The sequence below is a fragment of the Crocodylus porosus genome, unplaced genomic scaffold (genome assembly GCF_001723895.1).
Source record: "Crocodylus porosus isolate Cpor-Errol unplaced genomic scaffold, CroPor_comp1, whole genome shotgun sequence".
Taxonomy (NCBI): Eukaryota; Metazoa; Chordata; order Crocodylia; family Crocodylidae; genus Crocodylus; species Crocodylus porosus.
The window spans coordinates 14,127,054-14,142,740 of NW_017728949.1; the positions used below are offsets into that span (position 1 = coordinate 14,127,054).

General features: G+C 40.2%; 1 protein-coding gene and 1 long non-coding RNA gene across 8 annotated transcripts in view; both read left to right on the top strand.

Annotated features, from left to right (window-relative positions):
- The window catches only part of HDAC4 (histone deacetylase 4), a 407,925-nt gene that overhangs the window by 176,829 nt on the left and 215,409 nt on the right, over positions 1-15,687 (top strand). The window lies entirely within an intron of this gene.
- LOC109322783 lies at positions 6,944-11,270 on the top strand. The gene is made up of 3 exons (XR_002104484.1): positions 6,944-7,116; positions 9,096-9,100; positions 11,259-11,270. It is a non-coding gene; the product is annotated as an uncharacterized LOC109322783 (long non-coding RNA).

A 15,687-nucleotide genomic window follows, 5' to 3' on the forward strand; every position in this document is an offset into this window, starting at 1 on the left:
TCTTGATGCCAAAACCTGTTTATCCCCATGCCTTCTGCCTCCAGCAGCATTATGCTGCCACTTTCTCTCCTCTAAATACTGTGATTTTTCTCCTTTGCTCTCAGGCCTGCAGGATGCATTGGCCAAGGGAGAGAAGTGCCTGGCTGCATGAACTCCATGTAGTTTGGCAGCTGACCAGCATTCTGCTTTAGCAACAGAGAGGTGGCTTTGATCTCTCAGCTTCTCAGAATGACTTTAGGAAGCTGACAGCATTTTTATGTAGTAGTGGCTGTTTTTATCTCACAGTTCCTCAGGATGACCTGGCCAGTTGCCACCTGGCACCATCTCCCTTTGAGAGGCCCTAGTTTCACTGCCCTGGTGATTCTTAGCATGTCTGCTTCATATGCCTGGCCCCAGGATCCTCTCCACATACACAGGATATCAGCGTCCAGTTTCCCATGTTTTCACAGTAGCATTTTCTTTTGGAAGGAAATGAATCTTCCCTAGCTACCTCAGGTCAGGTGGGAACTGCAGAACCTCTTCTTGCCCGTGAAATTCATGACCTTGGAGTTGCTTCCCCCTTGCATGCCTGCATTGCAGCTCTCCTGTTTCAAATCTGGCAGCATTTATTATTTCTGTCCCTATCTGTGGTTTACCAGGGGGAACCAGAGGGGAATGGGTGAGACCCTGTTCCCCCAAGCACCTCCCAGAGGGTACAAAGACTTTGTGCATCTTTTGTTCTCTCAAGGCAGGGGAAACATTAAATTCTCTGGATGTTACATCAAGAACTTGGTGAACAGCTGCTCACCAGGGCACCCCTGGGGAAGACCAGGAGCAATGGATACAGATTTCTGGAAGCCGGCTTCAGGCTCAGTTTCAGGAAAAACTCCTTCACAGTTTGGATACCCTGACTGTGGAATAAACTCCCTCCAGTGGTGCTGCAGTCGCCTACCCTGGAAATCTTCAAAAGGAGACTGGACAGTCACTTCACTGGGGTCACTTGAGCCCAGTTGTCTTTTCCTGCTCAGTACAGGGGGACTGGACCAATGTTCTACAAGGTCCCTTCCAGCCTCTTACAATCTATGAATCTATGGTCACAGTGCCTGGTTTATCCAAGTTCCTTCTTCAGCCTTCAACACCACCTCTTCACCACAAGGAGTGTTGGCACCAGCTGTGGTGAGGCTCTGATGCATGAAGTAAAGGCATAATGAATTCCTTAGTGTTTGAACAAGTTGAATAAGTGACAGATAGGCCTTTAGTGTAAGTGGTTCAGGCTGTGCGATTAAATGTACAGTGCAGCTGTCTTCCAACTCCATCATTTCTTCCGGTAGAGAAGTGGAATCTTCAAGACGCACTTCGCAAGTACTGACCCTGGGGATTAATCTCTACTAAATATTGGCAGCTACATAGCCAGGGAGGAGCAGGACCTTGACAGAAGAGAGTTCATGGATTTCATAGACATTGGGGCTGGAAGGGACCTCACAAGATCATGAGGTCCAGCCCAAAAGTTGCTTTCATGCATTTTCATTTACATTGTGATTTGTCTGTGGTATAATTCTTGTTTTTCCTGCTATGGAAGTTTTTTTTTTGTGTTTGAAGACTCCATGCATATTATGGGAATGTGTTTGGATCTCAAGAGAGATTTTTCTTAACCTTCCCTCCAAACAACTGCCTGAAGTTGTCTCTGAATTGGTGCATTTTCACTCCACAGAAAGAGGAATGAATAGGTTGGACAACTTGTGCTACAAATTACTGTTCAAATGCAATTTTTATTATCCACTGTAGATGACTTCTTTCAGAAAGCTCGAGAAATTGCACCAAAAAGAACTTTTTCCAGTATTTTTTATTTATTTATGGAAATGATTTGGATAAATCAAAACAACCTGCATCTCCTTGTCTTTCAAGTCTTTACTTCCCTATTTCCCCTATTTTTAAGGAAAACAATTAAATATAGCTAACTCTAACAAATTTGTAAGTGGAACTCATTTTTTTTATTCCACAATAACATAAACATGCTGTAATTGCCTAGCCCTCTAAAAATTTTCCCATATTATGCCTTTAGGTTTTATTAATAATTAGAAAACAATTGACGTTTATTTTACTGTGAATGATAAAAATCCTGTCTATTGCACAGAATTCAGCATCTTATTTTGACACCTTTCAAAGGCTGTTAGGATGTTGAGGTTCAATTCTCACGTCCAAAAAATATTTTACTGCTTATTTGCATTGCAATCTGTATTTGTTTTTTAGGAAATTTTAGTTGCTTTTTATTAGTAGCTTGACTTTTGAGGAGAAGGACCCAGGCTTTTTGAGTTCAGCCTCTCAACCCTGGAGCAAGCTGTTCAGAAATAATAGCAACTGTTGTAACTGACCTGGACTGCTTTTGAGGGATTGGTAAATTGGCAGTGGTAATGTAGATGTGACAGGCAGTATTAACTTCACTGTATGTGTCAACTTGTTAGTCCACTAGACTGTTGGTAACAAGTGAATTTGTTCAAATAAATATTGCCACCTTTTCATTTTAAACATATCCATTAGCTTGAACCCCATCCATATTGTCCCTAAATTTTAAAACCTCTGCTTTGATAATCCCCGTCTTATCAAAGAATATCTTTGAAAGGCACCAGCAGTACTGTAAATATTTGATTTGTTTTTGTGACCTACTGTACCCAGGCAACATTAGTACCAATAAATCCTTGCCAGTAGGAAATCTCAGAATAAAGGGCCTAATAAGTCTATATTTTATAGCATTTGAACAGAACTTAGAATACAGGTGGATTTCTTTTAATTGCTCACTGAATGTACTGGTTCTCAGAGAGATCAGCCATGCTACATAGCTGGCAGTTGAACTGTCATTAGTATTTTAACTGTTTCAGGGCAGTAGTGCCAGCTTGTTTTTTCCTGATTATAATCATTGCCTGCAGCAGACGCACTGGCTACAGGTAATGCTATCATGGTAATGTAAGCCTTTGTTTCTTTTCTTACCTTCTGGTCTTTCAGTGAAACAGCTCATTTCCGTACTCCCAGTTAAATTTGAACTATTTCCATCATGTTATTTGAATAAAGATCAATATTTTATGGAGACAAATAGCATATTTTAAATCAATGCATTGAACACATGATCTTTCCAACACTCTTTTGATGCTGTGCATGGTTTTTATTTGTCCCGTTTTGATTTATATGAAAATATAGTTCTTTTATCTTGGCACTGCAGCTAGATACTGCAGAAGTGTGCTTCTATAAATAGCCCTGATCTCACTGTCTCTCAGTGTTTCGATGAGTTTTGACATTTACTGAAGTGTAGACAGTGGAAAGAGTGCCTTGCATGCACAATGAACATCTTTGAACAGTACCAGGTGGTGTGGTTGTTTGATAGGCGTTGTTCTCTTCAATGCTGACAAACATTTTATGGAAGCAGAAAACGGCTACTTGAAAGTGATGTGGTGGGTTTTCATTTTGATTTTTTTTTTAAAGAAGCCAATATAATCTGTAGCAACAAGCAAGTAATACATGTTTCCATCCAGATAAAACTGTTGAAAATTGCTAATTGTTTCTAGCACATGCTTTGAGTTGAATGGTTAGTTCTTACCTCATTTTGAAGATGATTTGTACCCAGTAAGTGCTGTACTCTAGAAATGGCATTCATGGCTCTGAAGTGTCCCAGCTGTTCAGTGTACTTGTAGTGTATAAGATGTGTTTTTCTGAGATGTAGAAATTATTTTGTCCCTCCCTGCATTTTTAGGCGTTGGATGATGTGAATCTGAAAGTGTAGTAGGTCAGCCTCAGGGTAATAAAATGTTTGAAATAAAAGACTATGACACAGATTACTATTTCTGGTTTCTTCTTAGCAATGAAAATAAAATAAATCCATGCTTAGGGGAGATCTGTACAAATGCTTACTCATTGAACTTCATCAGAAATTGCTGTCATACTTTGCGTGCATCACCGTGCACCTACCTTGGTCTTTCAGTATGGTATACCTTGAGTCTTGTTTGCTCTTTCAGGGCAATAACTGAAATCCTGCAGGTGTGAACCAGGGTTTCTTCAGTTTATTTCTCTTAATTACTAAAGGACTAACAGCTTTATTATTGGCAGAATGTATCTGGGGGGCAATGCTAGCATGGCAGTAACTACAGAAAAGGCAGACACATTGGGTGGAAACAAAGCCAGTCACGAGAGGCAGGGAGATGAAGGGAGAGAGGCTGAGTCAATAGTTTCTGGAAAGCACTGGCCTCGAGTTCAGATACATAGATGCAGAAGGAGTGATTTCCACTCTGATGTGTAGTGATGTAAAAATACACCAGGGACTGTAGAGTTACTTTATGTGCTGAAGTGCTCTTATGTCATAGCCTGTTGCCCAAGCTTGTGCTTCTCATGGACACATGGTGTGGTATGTCCTTATTCTGGTTAATGTAGTTTTTCTTCTCCTTGGCCTCAAACAGAAAATTGCCTCTTGTGTATTTCTAGTAGAGAGAGGCTATTAGTGTCATCTTGTTGCAGGAGAGAAGTGAGAGTACACTGGGCTGGATAGGTCTAGATAGTTGATGGTTTCTGTTGAATTAGCTGTGTGTGCGCGTGTGAGAGAGAGCGAGTCAAAGCAAAGGTAAGTTTAATATGTTCCATATTTGAAACTGGCCTTACATTCAGTGTAGGAAAAGCATAGACTTCTGTTTTTCCTTAAACTTCTCACAAGCGGTATCTAAATTTAGAACTAAGTTTGGAAAATAACATTTCCTTTGAGAACAGTTTATCTATGTGAAGAGATTTGCATTTAAGGACTTGCTTTTTTTTTAAAGATATTTTTTGGTGTATTTTGTTGATTAAAACTAATTTTAAAGAACGTTTTAGCGTTTCCTCAGACTTAACAGTTTGATAGTCAATTCTTCAAGGATTTATTAGCATGAACTACATCAGAAAAGGGAAATATAAACCTTTGGAAAACTTTTGCAATTCAATTTCTGCAAGTATGTTAAATACATTGGTATTCCTCAGCCCTTTCCAAAAAAGATGCAGAATATTACAGTATGTCAGAACAGGGGGCAAAAGAAAAAATTTAATATACGGGTAGGTTTTCCTTGTGCTATATACAGCCCTACATATTTTACTGTGAAAGGATTTTTCTTTTTTTCAGGAAAACGTGCATTGTAAATGCTGAAAATTTAGAGTGAGCAGATTATTATGGCAGTTCTTAATTAAGATACGACTCTGTCTTAATCATGTTTAGACAAGCTTTGAAATTTCACATTTATTAAAAAACCCACAAAAAACACTTTGCCCAAGTAGTGAACTCTTGGCTACAATCAATAAGATAAATAAATAAGAATGATTTATATCTTAAATTTGCAGCTTACACCTTGACTTGGAAATTTGTAAATGTCTCCCTTATTTTGGAGGAGAATAACAGGGTGTATTTCAACTTGCTATAAAAGTAATATTAACTTGAGAGACTGAACAGAATCCATGCATATCTAGTTAAAAAAAGTTACAGTGTCCTCATTTTTACAGATTATAGTCCTACAATAAAGAAAAAGTCATGGAGAACATAAGATAGTTTATTATTCATAATTGAGATCTTGTCTTCTAATTCATGGGTTTGGCATTTCTCATTAAAACTCTGAATATAGCCTTTGTGCTTTTGCTAACGTCATGAATCTGATTGTATTAATATGTTCTCAAGGCAGAACCTATAAAAGCAATTTTCTAGTCTACCATAAAATATTCATAAGAATACAGGCTTTTTTGTTGTTATGATGCGCTCATTAACTAGAGAAGGTTTTATTGTTTTCAGAAGGGCTCTGTAGGTCAGAAGCACTGGCTACTTCTGTTGGGAACTCATGGCATTTCAAATAGTTTTTGCGACTGAAATAGTACGAGTCACGTATGACGCACTACTCAATGAATACAATGAATGGGAATTGTGGTTATGATGTCTGCAGCTGGCATGCTCTGTTCAAACTTAAGACATTTTAGTGATTTTTTACTTTATTGCATATCACTTAATATTGAAAATGAGTTTTTGTAGAATTTTTTCAGGAATATTAGGCTCTGCTATGAGGTTCAGCTTAGACTGTTTTGTACAGGACAAATCAATAGTAATTTACTGTTGAAAAAGGCTTTTAATTAGTTCACTATCTCTTCCAAATACTGCAGAGAGAGAATAATGCAAAAAGAAATATTGAATTTCTTTTGCCTTTTCATCACCTTTATTTTTTTTTTAAGTAAGAGAAGTAAAAGTAAACTAGGCTGTTTGGTAGCTGTGGTACTTAAGTCTTAATGCCAGGTGCCTGTTTAAAATGAAATATCAACATTATTTGTGTTAAGTGGAAAATATAACAATTTCTAAGTGAAGACATGCAAATTTGATCTGAATATTAGCAAGTTTGCATAAGTAACTTTTAGAATGTCTGCATTCTTTTAGTAGAATTGGAGTGGTGTAGCTGTGGTGGTCTAGAAAATGTCCAAGAGGTAAGGAATTTTGTGGGTTTTTTGTTTGTTTGCTTTTTTGGACCAGCTTTATAATTGAGAGAGTATCATTGTCGGACAAGCATTTGGGCATCAGATGGCCTTCCTTAGATATGAGAGAGGCAGATGCTAGAGGCAGACAAAATCCTTGCATTCTTTTAGAAATGTATTCATTTTAAGAATTCTGATATTTATTTTAAGTGGAAGTAAGGATCCATACAATATTGCCAACTTCAAATCTTCAGCAACCTCAAATATGGCATAAAAATCCATTTGATTTTTAAAAGCACGTTAAAAATCCCCCCCCCCCCAAAAACCTAGTGTTTCTTTTTATTTGCCTCCTAGTTTTTTGAACCTTTGCAATATGTAGATTTAAAGCTCATCTCTACAGCTATCATGGCTATAAACACGCTTTAAAAATGGGAGTTGAGATTCTTATCTAAGAATTCAAGAATTAGTCTAAGGTGGTGGTTTTCAGCCTTTTTACATTTGTGAACCCCTAAAAATTTTGAATGGAGTTGCTGACCACTTGCAAATTCTGAATGGAGGTACTGACCCCTTTGAATTGTAAATGTGAGTATTCATATACTTTTGATTGTAGTCATCTTTCAGGGACCCCTCTTAGACAGTCTGCAGACTGCCAGAGGTCCACGGACTACAGGTTGAAAACCACTGGTCTAAGGAAAACACAAACTATTACAGGATTTAAAAATGTGAATTGACAGTTCTTAGCATGTATTTTGTTTACTTCCCCTATTTTCCCTCAAAAGGCAAGTTTTTCTTGAAGCCTGGAAATTCCAGACAGCTATACTAGTATTAATGTACTATGCTGAGTTTTTAATTCAACTTTCGATAACATCCTGAATACAAAATTAGCATAGCTCTCATTTTCATTGGTGTACCTCTGGAAAAGGTCCATTGAAGTCGATGGAATTTCCCCAGATTTACACAACTATTAATGGAGATCAGAATCTGTTCCTTAGTGAATTATCTTCAGTAGATTTAGAATTAAATTATATGAAAAAAACAGATTTTGAAAAATGGGTTTGATGAAAAAAGTACTGCCACCTGTTTTGAGTGTAGTTATCATGCGGCTTTCATTATGTTTAGTAATTAGATGAATAATGCTTAACGTCTCCTTGGAACAAAGATGCTTAACTATTCCATCCTTAATGTTGTTTAGATGGGAATAATTAAGTTGGCTCCTTTAGAACCATAGTGCATGCAGCTTCTGAAGGTGAGCTGTGCATGATCTTCCTGTTCCAAACTTTTGTTTTCGACTGCTGGCTTTTGTTGTTGCTGTGGAAATTGTCATTTAATCTACTTTAGGCCACTTTTTTTCCTCCTCTGATTTCCTTTCAAGTGTAAGGAGTGAAATTAGCCAGCAGTAGAAACTTGTCTACCCTGGAAAAATACTATAGCACATCAGGCACATGAATTTGACAGACCATTATACTCTGTATTTTTACACACCAGCAATTTAATAGTAACTGCAGTGTAAGGATAGCATTCTGGTGCACATTCAGGCTGTATTACAATGCTAGATGCATCTCCAAGATTCTTTTGTGCCTTCTTACTATTTGCAAACTACTTAAAAATCATTACATTCTTGCAAGCCTGAATCCAATTTAAACTATCCAGTGCGTATTGAGTAAATAGGTAATGCTACCTTTGAGTTTTGCAGTGAAATAATTAATTAAACAATTGGCTGCCTTTACAGTTTGAGTTAGATCAGAGGCTTCCAAATTGATGGTCCATGCAGCAAATGATGGGTTTTATAGTGCTAGGTTCCTTCTTGTTTCTAGCTGCCAAATCCCATTAAAAGAAAGCTAAACTAAATTAAAATTCTTTTCCATGGAAGCCAGGGGTATCAGACTTGGACTGCATGAGTGGCACAGGGCCAGTCCACAGGTCAGATCTGGCTCACTGACCAGCTCTGTGTACCAGATGCAACATGTGAGGGTCTAGTGGAGGGGAAGCATGCAAGCACAGGGCTATGGCTGGGCCAGTGCATGCTGCATTTGGCACTGGACTGATCTGGGGTATACCACATGTTATATGTAGGTCCAGTCTGAGACCCATGGGCAGCACTGTGGGCCAAATAACAGGGCTTTGCAGGCTATATCTTTGACACCCCTGCAGTAGTTTCCACAGATAACTATGTGGTCAGGAATGGGGATGGAGGTCACTGTTAAAATATGGACCATACTATGAAAAGCTTGAGAATTCCTTCCTTAGATGTATTTGGAATGCAACTGACACTCATATTGCACTGTTGTGGTTCAGAGACTGCTAAAGCTTTACTAGTTATACTCAAATAAATAGCCCGATTGTGTGAGAGAGAGAGGTGGAAGGGGGAGAAGAACAGAGCAGGGCAAGAGGACACAAGACACACAACAGGGATGGAAGGAATAAGTTGTGGGAGGAAAAGAAGGCAGTATTTCTAGTAATCTGACCTTTTGCTAAAAATGCTTCAATCAAAAAAAAAAAAAAAATTCTCCTCCCCTCCATAGTCGAAGTATTTGGAGGAATTTCCCTTTCCTACAGCAAAATATTTCAGCTGAAAGTTTGTTCAATACTAGAAGTCTCCGTAATGCATTGGAGCAGCACTTTATTATATGAAAGATGCTGTTGCATTGGTGTGAATGTTGAAGCTACTGTTGGAAGTTTGAAGGTATGTCACCATTCTGACTTGTTCTAGTTGACAAGCTAGGCAGCCTTTGGCTAAGCCAGTAGTTGGATGGGAGACCTGTAGGAATTAGCTAGGTGCTGCTGAGTTCTTATGTTGATGATTGATTTGATAGCTCTTTTGAGTCTGTACGACTCCAAACCTAAACAGGATGCTAAAGGACACTGTTGCTGGAGGAACTCTTTATTTAGATGATATGCAAAGTCAAGTCCTTTTCTGGTTACTGAAGTCACAGTGATTCAAGCAATGAAATGTCATGCATATACCCACCTTTCAGTTGAATATGGTATTTTTATTTCATATCCTAAACTCCATTTTTGCACACTGTTAAACAGTTGTCACATTTCACCTTGACAGTTGGTAGTGTCAAACATGTCATCCCTGTGCATAGTTTTTTGTATCTGTTTGTATAAAATGCTTTCTTTATCTGACCTGCCTGTATCACAAGTCTTATTTAGGCAAATTAAAAACTTGGTGTAAAAAAAATCTAGTATATCTCTGTTCCCAGGTAGGTGCTAACATTTTAGCCTTGCAAGTGTCTGCCTTTTTGCTCGTGGCATACACTGAACGCACCAGTGAGTCCTGGCCCAGTTCTCCATACTGTGATGTAGTTTCAATGGTTCTACTTTGAAAATTTGCCCAGAGAAATTTCTCCTCTGTTAGTGTGTGCTATTTTTGAAGGGCCAGGTAGGAACCCCTTTTTCCCAGGTATAGCCTTGCTGGTGACAGATATCTAAGCAGTTCAGAACTTTCACCCTGTTCATGTTCTTCTTTTACTATCATTTTTAGACCTTCCTGCAAGCAGTTCCCCCAGACAGTGTGGAATATCTTTCTGAACCAGTCTGCTATATATGCATTTTCATTTTTTCTGCCCCTTCTTTAAATACAGAGCATCACAGATTCCTAGAAATCATAATATCCCCTTTAAAAAAAGCATACTCCATTCATCCTTTAAAGGGGCCCGGGACTGGGCTTCGCACAGTCTTGCCTTTCTGAAGGCATATTAGCACAGCTTCCTGGTGCTATCTGCACAGCTCACAAATAGTGTTAACAGTGCCCAACAGCACTGATGCAGCACTTGTGTATTTGCATTACAGTGCAGTCTTTTTAAACTGCATTACATGTACTGTTTTCTGACAGCTAAAAGAGTTTGAAAGCCCAAAACGTGATGAACCAGAGAAATATTTTCCCTCCAAGATTAAGTGTTATGTAACTTTGTACAATATTGTTGTAGTGTTGTGGAGTGATGGTCCAAGAAATGTGGAAGCCAAGCCTTGCAGAGCACCTTTTAATGCACCAACTTTATAGTTTGGGTAGACAAGCTTTTAAGCATAACAAAATTCATAGATTGTAAGGGGCTGGAAGGAACCTCGGAAGATCATTGAGTCCAGCCCCCTACACCAAGCAGGAAAAACAGGTGGGGTCGGGTGACCCCAGCAAGATGACTATCTAGTCTTCTCTTGAAGATTTCCTGGGTAGGCAATTGCACCACCTCTGGAGGGAGTTTATTTCATGGTCTGGATACCCTGACTGTGTAGGACTTTTTCCTAATGTTGAGCCTGAAATGGTGTTCCAGGAGTTTGTGGCCATTACTCCTGGTTCTTCCTAAGGGTGCCTTGGTGAACAGTTGTTAATCAAACCCCTGATGTACTCCCCGATGTGCTTTTCCCTTAGTTCATGCACAATGCTAGCACCCAAAATAATGATAATTGAGAAGATGTTGATGGTTTGCTCCAGTTTCCTCCCCTATATATACTGGAAGACAGGAGGTCAGATCAACAAATCTACAAATTCTTCCCATGGCAGTTTATTCCAGTGTGTTTAAACACATTCCCTGCTTCGAAATAAGACATCATTTTAATGGAATTTCCTTGGTTTTGCTTCCATTTGTTCTTGTTGGTTTTTTTTTTCTGTTGTAGCTTCTTAGTGCCTAGTATTTTATTCCTATGAAAGTACTTAAGATTCAGGGGCAGCACCAGCCTCTTCCCAGTGTGGGGAGGGGGCTGAGGTGGGGGAGATAGAAAATTGGGGGTTTGTACGATGCATCTTCTGGCCAAACATACTTATTCACTTTTTTTTTTAACAATATGCACTTAAACATGTGTTTTATCTATGTTATCTGCAAAAGGAGAATTAAAATATTTACTGTATACAAACAAATCGGGTTGGGCTGGGTTGGGAGCACTGTGCCTCTGCAGGCTGTGGGCCAGAGCAGGGCAGGTTCACCTGTGCAGGGTAAGCAGCAGTGGTGCCCCAAGGGGTTTGGACAGGGGCAGTGCTGGGAGGGGTGGCTATGGAGGGGCTAAGGCACATTTTAGGGTGCCTATAGTTCCCCCAGACCCCATTCCAGGGTCACCCCGTTAAGATTCCCTGATTAAGTCTCCTAGTCTGTGTTTTTTGAAAAACTGAACAAATATTGAGCTTTTTAAGTCTCTTGCTGAGATTTTTCTCAGCCTTCAGTTCATTTGTGTGGCTCTGTTTCCTCACAAATTTTTCAACATCCTTTTAAAAAAAGTGAATATCTAAACTGGGCACTGTATTTCAGTCTTGGTTCATCAGTATCAAACACAGAGCTAAAATCACCTCCTTGCTCCCTCACTTATAATATATCCAGGGTGTGGCTTTTTTGCTATAGCATTGCACTGGGAGCTGTCCACTATGACTCCTAAATCCCTTTTGCGATTGCAAACAAGGTTCTTTGGGTAAATGTGATATCTTTTATTAGACCATCTAAATAGTTGTAAAAAATGTTCTTTGCAAGCTTTCAGGCACAAACACCCTTCTTCAGGCATAAGGAGAATCTGCTGTTTTGTGTTCTTCTAGTTGGAATAGAAGCCAGTGTACGAAATGCAGGTCTGTGAAAATGCAGATGTGTGGCAGAGAGGATCCAAGGCCCTAGGAGACTGGTGTGAGAGATGTGGCAGGGGGGTGTGTGGGGAAGGGGAAAGTTAACCTGGCGATGAAATAAAAATAACATTTTGTGATTGCTGCTTTTTAGGACATGAGCTAAATTCCTCATCCTGTAGGTGTGGTATGTATTCTGTGTTTCTGGGTTGTGACCTTGCACTTGGCTAGTCTTATATGAAAATGCATTTCCTTTGAATGGGTTTATCTACCACTCCAGGCAGATTAGAATTACTGTTCTGTTTTTGTGATTTAACACTCTTCCACTATGTCACCTGCAGATTTTGTCATCTGCAGCTTTTATATTTAATTAGAAACTGCTGATATTAAATAGCATCTGGGGTAGTTCCCTGTTATTCACTGCATTACCATATTTCTATATAGAATTGTGGTTCAGTATAGTTTGGGATGCTTTTAAGGAGTGAGAGTTGACAAAGCATTACTTCACATAGTCCAAGACCTATGTAATGATACAGTTCCAGGTGGGGGACATTTTAAAACTCAGACATGTACAGAATGCTCCCCTTACCATTGGTATTTGATGCCTTCAGCTTAAAACTCTAATTTATTGTGTCCTGCAGGGGGCATTTAAGGGCACATCACTTTAAAAAATAACAGTCAACGGGAGAGCCAGTAGCATGCTGAGTTTGTATTAACAAGTGTCAGCTGCAATTCAGGGGAAGTGATTCTTCCACTCTGTGCAGCACAGATAAGGGCTTACCTGGAGTACTGTGTCCTGTTTGGGGTACTGCAATTTGAAAAAGAAGAAAAGAAAAGTATCAACAAATTGGAAAGAGCAATAGAAATTATTAGAGGTTTAAGGACATGTGACTTGCAAGGAAAGGTTGAAAGAACTGGAATTATTTGGCCTGCAGAACAGGAGACAGGAGAAATTTAATGGCCGCTTTCAAATAAATGAAGGGTAGTTATGGGTAGTGGTAAACTATTTTTGTGGCCACAGAATACAGGACAAGGAGTATCCATCTTGAAATGCAGAGAAAGAGATTTAGATTGGATATTAGGAAGGACTTGCTAATTATAAAGGTGGTTAAGTATTGGTGTAGTTTGCCTAGAGGAATTGTAGAATATTTATCTTTGTGAGTTTTTAAGAGCAAGTTAGGTGACTAGATTGTGTAGACAGGAATGATACTGCCTTGTGCAGGGGATTGGTTAGGTGACCTCTTGAGGTTCCTTCCAGCCCTATTTTTTTGATTCAATGATTTCCAGACTCAATGACTTATAAATCCAAGTCACTCTGGGGATTTGCACATGCTCTGGGTGGGGGTGCTTTTAATTGGAGCGGCTCTTGGGAACTGCTGTAGTGAAAACTTCTGCAGTGTCTCATGTATTAAGTGTCCCACATTTCAAAATGGTGGCAGGGGCGGTTTTAATTAAAGGTTGGTTGACAAGCTTTAGTTAAGTGCTCTGGTCTCTGTTTTGAAATGTGGGGATGCTGAATACATAAGACCCTGCAGTATGCTGGATTAATTGAGTCTGCTTCAACATGCTCTAATCAGAACGTGCCAGAGCCCGTGTAAATGTACCTTTTACTTCTAGGATCTGTTTGCCTTTTTACCTAAATCATGATATTGTCTGTTCCTAGTCTGCCCTAATACTTGTTGTTTGATTGAGATCCAACTTCATGCCTCAGTTCTTTTGAGATCCTGTAAAATATTTTCTGACCAGAGTGCAGTCATGTGGAAGGGGAAAAAAGCTCTGTTTACTTTTTACATGGGGTATATAAAACTCAGCAGTTTTAAAGAGTAAATATTGCCATGAAAGAAGACTGCAGTAATGCAAAAAGACTTCTTTTGTCTTTTCCCTTGGATCTTAAGTTTATCCAACTTGATATGCAGTTACTTCTTAAGCATAGAAAAATTAGATTTCATATAATAACATTTTCCAGATTGACATACTGTATGCATTCCTGCTTCTTCACTGAATGTTAAAAAATGGATGCATCTTTTTGTTGATGTGACATTCAACCACTAGGTCCTGCAGATCTTTCATTTCCTGCAGAATATACATTTTTTGTAGAGATGATACTGTCCTGTACAGAGTATGATGAGGGGGATAGTTCTTGTTATCTTCACACTCTTGTGTAACTTCAACCCTTTTACATGCTTTTTCTGTGTCGCTGTGTTTCTACTGTATAAAAGCTATTACTGTTTTATTTTGTATATCTCACAGCGATATACTAATTGCTAAATGGCTATAATACTCATTCACATGGCCATGATGAGATTACGAACATTGTAGACAATTATTTACTCTAAAAGGATAGCTCCTTCAGCCAGTGAAGAGAATGATAAATAATTCTAGCAAATTGCCCATCTTGAATGATGGTGGGGGGGACAGGCAGGGACAGAGCGCTGCCACCCAGTGCCCGGTGGTGCTGCCACTCCACCTCGGGCCCTGTGTGCCCCCTACCACCCCCCCTGGGTCTGGCCCTATGTTCCCTCAACCCCCTGCATCTGGCCCCATGGGCCCCTCTGCCACTCCTGGTGCAGCCCTGTGTAACCTCCCCCCAACCCCTGCCACTCTACCCGCCCCCTGCTGTTGCACCTCATGGTGCCACCGGATCCCAGGAAGGGGTGGGGGGGAGTTTGCACATGGCGGCAGCTGCTGACACCCGGCAGCATGCAACCTGCCCTCCCTGCCTCCGTTCCCCCCACCTCTCCCTCTCTGTTGGCTGTTGTTGGGGTCAGGTAGCGGCAGCAGCAAGTGGGGGTGGTGGTAGGGTGCTGCCACTGGAAACACTCCTTCCCGTACCCTGTTGCCTCCCTCTCCCTGCCGGCTGTTGTTGGGTGGGAGGGAGGGTGCGGAGAAGGCAGCGCAGTGGTTCCCTTGCCTCTGTCTGTAACGCTCCAGGCCCTTGCAGCCAATTGGCGTGTGCCGTCTTGGCAGCGCGTGTGCAGTTGGCCCAGAGTGTTACAGAGAGACAGGCTGACTAAGGCTTTTATTGTATTAGAATTTCCAAGTTCTATAGTTAATTTCTGCTCTATGTGGGTTAAGTAGTTTGGAGCCAAACTACTCCATAGATTGTGTGGCTGGCTGTTTACCTACCTTCCTACCTATCTACCTATCTTAATGTGTGTGTAATTTTTAGCAAGTATAGTTCTAGTAAGGATACTTCAGGATTTTCCAAAGAACAGACCAACGATTTACCTCCCCTGCCATATTGACTTTTAATATAAAATCAGTAACTCAGTAATGTCTATGGTATGTCTTTTGGAGCACAATATTAAAATACAGAAAATTAGAAAAAGTTATATACCATATGTACTTGAATCAGAGATGAGGTTCTCTCCCTTATCAGCATGGTGGGAAAAGTCCCTTGTCTTAGATTGATGTACAAAGCAGAGGCAACCATAGCAGCCTCCTGCCCACCTCTTTGCTTGCCTTTTGCAGCTTCCACCTCCTCCCCCCCACTACCCCCATCATCTTAGTGTCAGGAGCAGTTAGGCTCCAGCTTGGGCCGGATTTCCTCCTAGGTGCAGAACATGGGGAAACTCCATCCCCTACCTGGCCAGTCAACAGTGCTGCTGCTGCTGCATGGCTCGCCAGGGCCTGTTCTTCTAGGTGCTGTGCTCCGGGAGACGACAGAGTCTGAGCAGGTTCTGACAGAGGAGGCAGAGATCATGTGCAGTGGG